The sequence below is a fragment of the Helianthus annuus genome, chromosome 13 (genome assembly GCF_002127325.2).
Source record: "Helianthus annuus cultivar XRQ/B chromosome 13, HanXRQr2.0-SUNRISE, whole genome shotgun sequence".
Classification (NCBI taxonomy): domain Eukaryota; kingdom Viridiplantae; phylum Streptophyta; class Magnoliopsida; order Asterales; family Asteraceae; genus Helianthus; species Helianthus annuus.
This window is the reverse complement of record NC_035445.2, coordinates 169,398,582-169,405,877: the sequence shown is the minus strand read 5'-3', so window position 1 is coordinate 169,405,877 and position 7,296 is coordinate 169,398,582.

The following is a 7,296-nucleotide window of genomic DNA, read 5'->3' as shown; positions in this document are numbered from 1 at the left end:
CGGTACCCATTTTTCCATTTTTTGGTACCGGTATCGATATTTACCGGTAAATCAACCAAAATAGGTACCGTACCGGTACTACCGGTACCCATTTTCCCCTTTTTTTACCGTACCACACTCTATAGCTGTTAGCCACATAACAACTTGGTTAGTACTTTTTATTTTTTTTATAATATTTTAGGGACTATTATTATTCATCTCAAGTTATCAACACTTAGAAAAGTTGTTTATTGTAGTAACACCCATAGTCCGATTAAAAGAAATTGTTTTATTGTGCTTGAATGACTATAAACTAAACATTGTTTTAATTTTCATTCAGTTTTTAATATTAACTGTAATTCAAAAGGCATAAATGGCATTCATTATTTGACTTGATTTAGTGTAAACGAACACAGTTGCATAGTTATACCCATGGTTGCAAAAATCGCGACTAGCCGGCGATTAATCGCTGACTAGTCGCTAGTCGCCCATCAACTGAGTAATTTTCAGCTAATCAGTAAAAAAATCGCTAGTCGGCCTAGTCGGCCCTAATCGGCCCTAGTCGGCCCTAATCGCGACTAGTCGGTCGGGAAAAATCGGAAAAAAACAAAAAAAATCAGAAAAAAATCAGAAAAAAATCGGAAAAAAACACATATTCTGGCCAAAACCTCCCAGATTCCGGTCAAAACTTGTCCACTTAAAAAATTACGTATAAAAATATATGTATATATGTATAAAAACTTAAAACTATACATAAAAAGTCCGATCCGATTAATCCCGAGTAATCCCGAGTAGTCGCTAGTCCCTACCTCACCGACCCGCTAGCGACTAGCGAGTTCTTCAACCTTGGTTATACCATACCTCCTAAATACATGTTCCTAGTTGAGCTTAGGGCTGAGCATAATTGGATTCGGACCGAAATTACCCGAGAGCTGAACCGAAAAAAGACTCAGACCAACCCGACCCGACCCGAATCGTATCTGGTAGGTTCTGAAATCGGTTCTTAGGATTCATAGTGTTTCCAGTTCGGGTGGAACCGGATCACATGAATATTGAGGTCGATTAAGCAGTAGTTGAATACGATTATTGAATAGACGAAAGAAAGTAGAGTAATTTTGATTTAAGTTTCTTTGTTGAATTTATCGCGTTTCGTTTGGATTATTACATTTGTTTGGTTTTGTGTTTTAGTTATTGGATATGTTTTGGATTTTTTATTCATGAAGCATTGAATTAATTTTTGGATATCCTTTATAATAATTTAATCTTTTCTTACAATACTTTTCACTTGGACATTTAATCGAACATTTGGTGTGCAAACATTTGGACATCATATATTACACTAACCATTATAATCAAGCATAACCCATCAAGTTCATAATAATCATACACTACCTATTAATCAAGAAACCTAACCAAATTTATACACAACACAAAGAATCGAAAACAATTAAACATTCTTGATTCACACGACGTACCTTTATTTCTAACATCCAATGTGAAGCCGTATTTTAGAGTGGAATGTGAATGGAGCACATCTTGATTCACTGCAGAAATCTAACTACAGCTGATCGAATGAAACATTAATGATGTGATTGTAGGTTTGAGAAACAGAGAAAGATATAAACATCAATTCAGGTTCGGTTCTCCTACCCGAGAACCATGGAACCCAACTGATGGAGAACCGGAACCGAGGTATTAGATAGGGTATTGTTTTCGGGTATCAGTTTATACTGTTTTCGGGTATCGGGTCGGTTCGCTTCCTAATCGGGTCGGTTCTTGGCATTTGCTCACCCCTTTAAGCAAGGCTAAAGTGAGTCTCCTGCGCTAAGCAGGAGTAGGTCTTTGGTCAGTGCGCCCACAAAGTAAGGGAGGTTAAGACTTTTCTTACATAGACGGAAGTTTCACTTCAAGCTAATGCATAATTAAGAGAGACTTTCACTATGCTAAAGTGCAGTGGGCTAGCTTTAGTTTGCCTGGTCTGGTATCTTGAGCGCCCTTAATAACTTTCTTTATGATTAATTCAGTGAAATGAAGGTAGTTAAGAGGAGTTTTGTAACTCCAAAATCTAAATTCCCTGTCCCCTTTTCTTTGTATATAATATGTTTATCAATCCAATGACCTCGTTATCAACACAGCCGACACTGAGGTGAGCGGGGAGGACCAACGGCCAGGGCACATTAAAAAATGTTATATATATTTAAAAAAATAGAAAACCCATATAAAACATAAACTTATATTTTAGGCCCATTTAAAACTACGAATCTCAAAATTTATAACTTAAGCTCGTTAGGTATTAGCCCAATATCCATTTTGGTTTCAAATTAATAATAATCATAATAATAATAATAATAACATCAACGAGTGGAAAAATAAGTTTACATTATCTATTTCGTCAAGGCCTGAGGGGCACGTATTTTCCGGGCTTGGACAAAGAACCTGAATTCTCAGGTTCGGCCCCTGGTTATCAGTTTGAACTTGAAAAGTTTTTATTATAGAGGAGGTAAAGGGGAAAACATACGAAACCAAGTTAGAGCACAAAACAAAAACCAAAATGAAACCAATCGAGTTCCCACCTGCCGCAACGTGCGGGATTAATCACACTAGTATAAATAAAATGACCACTGATGTTACAGGTTTCGAAAACAAGGGGGTATTTCTGTAAGTTTTAAAATGAGAGAATAAAATTTGTAGAGTTGACAAAACTATAAGAACAAATCGTGAACTTTACACTAATTAGAAGAAAAATGGTATAATATGAGCTAACTCTTACCTTTTCACAGTTCCAACCACAATTTGCACATTGGCTTGGAATTATTGGAGTATAACTTGCAAATTCGTTTGTAGAAAATTGGTTGAGTGTTCGTTGTTTTGTTGTACTCTGTTTGTTTGTTGATGCTTTGTATTTATCTCTGCAAATTTTAACATAAAAGGGATTAAACCAACTAAAATCCGATTAATAAAATCGGCAACCAGTTAGGGAATGTATGCTAAAGCATTCAAAGCCAAAACCATATGAATTCATAAAGCATGTTAAAAGTCTAAATTGGTAAAACAAGTAACCATCCCTATCTGAAAATTGATAACCAATTATAGCACAGGCCTTGCATAATTTTCAAAAACTGGTATCGATGATGCGAACAGTGAGTTGGATGTTAATATTCCGACAAAAGACTAGTTGTTGAAACAATGGTTTTCACCGAGGATAACCAAAGGGGTTGTTTCACTTGTGGGTTCAACCTCTTTTCCAGCTCGCGATAAGGACCTATGATCTGCAAAACAGCAACACCGTTAGTCTCGTTAAGAGGGGAAAGGGAGGTTTTCCCTCTTAACCAGGCTCCGGCGTGAGAATAAGTACTGTTCCGAGAGGAATGAAATAGTGTGTGTATAGAGTGAGTGAAGAGAGCCAGGATCCTTAACCCGAATGATGAAAGGTTCTATTTATAGCCGGAGGGTGAAGAAGGAGGAAGCATCTGTGCCAGCTGTGGGTGCACGCCAGCTGTCCGACCAAGGGGAATATCCTCTTGGTCTGCTCTGCAAGGAACGGCGTAGTGGTACACGTGGTGTCCTTGTATTCGACGGTGCTGAGTACCTCGTACTGGTCATGTCAGCCTTGCTCCCTGGATTGTCGCAGGCCCACGTGGCTTCCCGTGTATGGTGCCACGTATTGTCCTTGTTGCTGGGCGAAGCATCTTTGATGCCAGCTGGGTTTTATCCAGGTGTCTTCTGGAAGCTTCTAGAAGATCCGGATGATGTGGATGCCTTGTGTGTATGAAGGTGGTGTGGTCCCTGCCATGTAGGCAGGGAATTGGGACCATACCTCTTCAAGTCCCCCCAGTCCAGTGTGCCTTCTAGCTGAGTTTATCGTCTAGGAGGGATTCTGGACTTATGAGAGTTGTTTTCCTATGTGTTTCGTTAAAAGGGGACCGGATGGGCGCATGCCGCGTGGGTTTTGGTCCTTTGGAAAAGGTGAGCCGAATGGACGCATGCCGCATGGGTTTTGGCTCTCTGAAAAAGTTGAGCCAAATGGACGCATGCCGCGTGGGTTTTGGCTCTTTGAAAAAGTTGAGCCAAATGGCCGCATGCCGCATGGGTTTTGGCTCTTTGAAAAAGTTGAGCCAAATGGACGCATGCCGCATGGGTTTTGGCTCTCTGAAAAAGTTGAGCCAAATGGACGCATGCCGCATGGGTTTTGGCTCTCTGAGAAAGTTGAGCCAAATGGACGCATGCCGCGTGGGTTTTGGCTCTTTGAAAAAGTTGAGCCAAATGGCCGCATGCCGCATGGGTTTTGGCTCTTTGAAAAAGTTGAGCCAAATGGACGCATGCCGCATGGGTTTTGGCTCTCTGAAAAAGTTGAGCCAAATGGACGCATGCCGCATGGGTTTTGGCTCTCTGAGAAAGTTGAGCCAAACGGCCGCATGCCGCATGGGTTTTGGCTTTTTGAAAAAGTTGAGCCAAATGGCCGCATGCCGCATGGGTTTTGGCTCTTTGAAAAAGTTGAGCCAAATGGACGCATGCCGCATGGGTTTTGGCTCTCTGAAAAAGTTGAGCCAAATGGCCGCATGCCGCATTGGTTTTGGCTCTTTGGAGGTTTCTTCTGTTGGAAGTTTGGTGGTTATGGGGGCATGTTTGGTGTGACCGTCTGACGTCTCTGTCTTGTCGGAGGTGAACAGTTGCTTTAGCAGTTGCTTTCTGTCACATCAGCAGTCTCTGCCGCCCATGTTTCCCGAAAAACGAGCCGACGTCTTCTCTCTCCTCTGACGTGTCGGCCATCTATTGGTTTCTTTTTCTACCTCCTGACGTTCCACTATCTCTCGCATTTAATGCGATGAGTATAAATAGTAGAGCGGTTATTCACTTCTCGCCTATCTTCGAAATTTCTAAGTGATTCTCTCCCTTTTTTTCTCCTTTGTTCTTCTTGTTCTTCATATTTTTTCAAATCCGAAGTATCTTACTCCTGATTTTTCTTAATGGCGGAGAAAAATCCTACTCAGAAGAAAAGAAAACAACGGAGTAGGGGTCCTCCTGGCCCGGATCAGGCCGTCATTAACTGGAAAGAGGAGGAATTTCATAACCTCGTTAGAGGGCATAACTTTCGACCTGAGTGGGGGGCTCGATATCCTCCGTCTGGATCTACTGCACTGGATGCCCCCCCCCCGGTTTTATCACTTTATATGCTGCTTTTTTCCGAGAGGGCAATTTTAGGTTGCCCATTACTAAGTTTGTTGCCGGCGTTTTGAGGGGTTATGGTCTTCATATCTCTCAGATAAATGCCATTGGGCTTACCCGGATTACTCACTTCGAGTTTGTTTGCCGGTCTTATCGGGTTGAACCAACGTTTCAGATGTTCAACACTTTTTATAGTGTGACATATTCTAGTGGTTTTTATTCTTTTCAAGCCAGGACGGGGGTTGTCCCAGTGTGTTCTGCCCCAATAAAGGGTATTCATGACTGGAAACAGAAGTTTTTCTACATTTGTCGTGGAGTGATTCCGTCGGAGATGACGTACAGGCAGGTCGATCAAGGGATTCCAAGGGTGGAACCGTTGGAGGATTTTGCTGCCCAAGAATGGTACGGGAGGATAACGGCCAAGGCAACTGCTATTTCTCAACTGGATGAAATGGCCTTGGTCGGTGCTGGGATGAGCATGTTATGGGTGCCTAAGCATCCTTTGGGTCAGCCTGTAAACAGCCATAAGGGCAAATGTATGATTCCTTCTTATTTTGTCGGTTGTTTACTTCCCTTTAGGCTTGTTTTGTATTTTGATTTTTGTTGTTTTTCTGCAGTTGGTTACAGTTTGTTGAATGCTCTGGATCCCAAAGCGGCGGGTGCTATGGTTGAGGCCATCCAGGCTGATGGTAACCCAACATGGCTGGATCAAATACAAGATCGTTTCTTGCATCCTACCGAGCAAAGTTTGAGTCGATACGCTGCTGAAGTTCTTGGTGAGGATGTTTGGGATGACTTTGTTGACTCTGATCAGGAGGAAGTCATCGTTGTTTCCAGTGGGAGTTCTGGTCGGGGTGGCGTAGGTCTAACGTCTCGTTCCGCGCGTGCAGGTACCGTGCCTGGTGGTAATGCTGAACCGGTGCACGAGGTTGTTGGAGATGATGAGGATGCTGAAGCTTCTATCGATCCGTCTGCCCAGTTGGAGACGAGGAAGAAAGCCCGGACTGATAGGTCTGGAAGGAAAGGAGAGAGAACCGAGGGTGGAACTGCTGGATCTTCTCGTAAGCGACCCTCCATTCTTTCTTGTCTAGATTATGTAGTAGTGTCTGATACGTTGTCTGGCTTAGGCCCTGGGGAGGTGCGTCGAGGGTCAGATCCTGATGATGGAGCTACTTTGACTGAACATATGAAAAAGAAAGTTTTGGATGATCATAAGCGTCATCTGGATGAACAAGCTGCTGCTCTTCTTGCGGCCAAGAGAGCTAAACTTCAGAAGGAGGCTCCTCCGGCACCCTCAGAATCTGAAGTTGATTTGGGTGTGTTCAGTGGTGGTCGAGGGAACTTGTTGGAGGAGTTGTATGCCGCTTCTGCTCCTCGCCCTGGTAAGTTATTATTGATAGTATATTCTTTGTATTTTTCTTTTGGTGTTTGTTGACTTTTGCTTTGTTGCAGTGCTTAAAACGTCCAAGAAGCCTCGACCGGTTGATATTTCTCAGATTACCCCACCTACTTCTCCTCCGTCGAGGGTTGTTGAATTAACTCCTCCGCGAGACGATGTTGAGGTTCGTGTGGAGGGCGTTGAAACTGGAGCTGGAGGTAGTGCTGAAGGGGGTGGAGATGCTGGAGGTGATGGTGCTGCGGGCAAGGTTGCGGCGGGTGATAAGGGTAAGGGTGTTGAGCTAAGTGCGGAGTCTAGTGAGACTACCCCGCCGCGAACCATTTATACCAAGCGTCCATCTGGTGGTGGTGGAGCTACCTCTGGAACTGTGCGGGGTCCGCACGTTGAACGAATGCCTGAAGAGTCATGGGATAACCCGGCTTGTGATGACATGCCGCATGTTCCTCGGTGGAACCTTATGCAGGGTTCCCGTATGGATGACTTGGACAACTGTCATCAGTTTTTCTCTTTGTCTCTGCCGCCAGCTGAAAGAATGTTTCAGAAGAGACGTAACCGCTTTGCCCTTATGGACGATCACGTTAGAGCCGGGGTTAACTTCTTTGCTACTTCCCAGGAGATTCTTCGTGAATGGCGGTCTATGGGGGAAGAGACTCTTGAGTTTGAAGAGTCTAAGAAAGCTTTCTCTGAGGAAAGGGAGAAGTTTAACTCGGAGAAAAAAGGTTTGCAATGGCGGGTTGCTGAGGCAGAGAGGA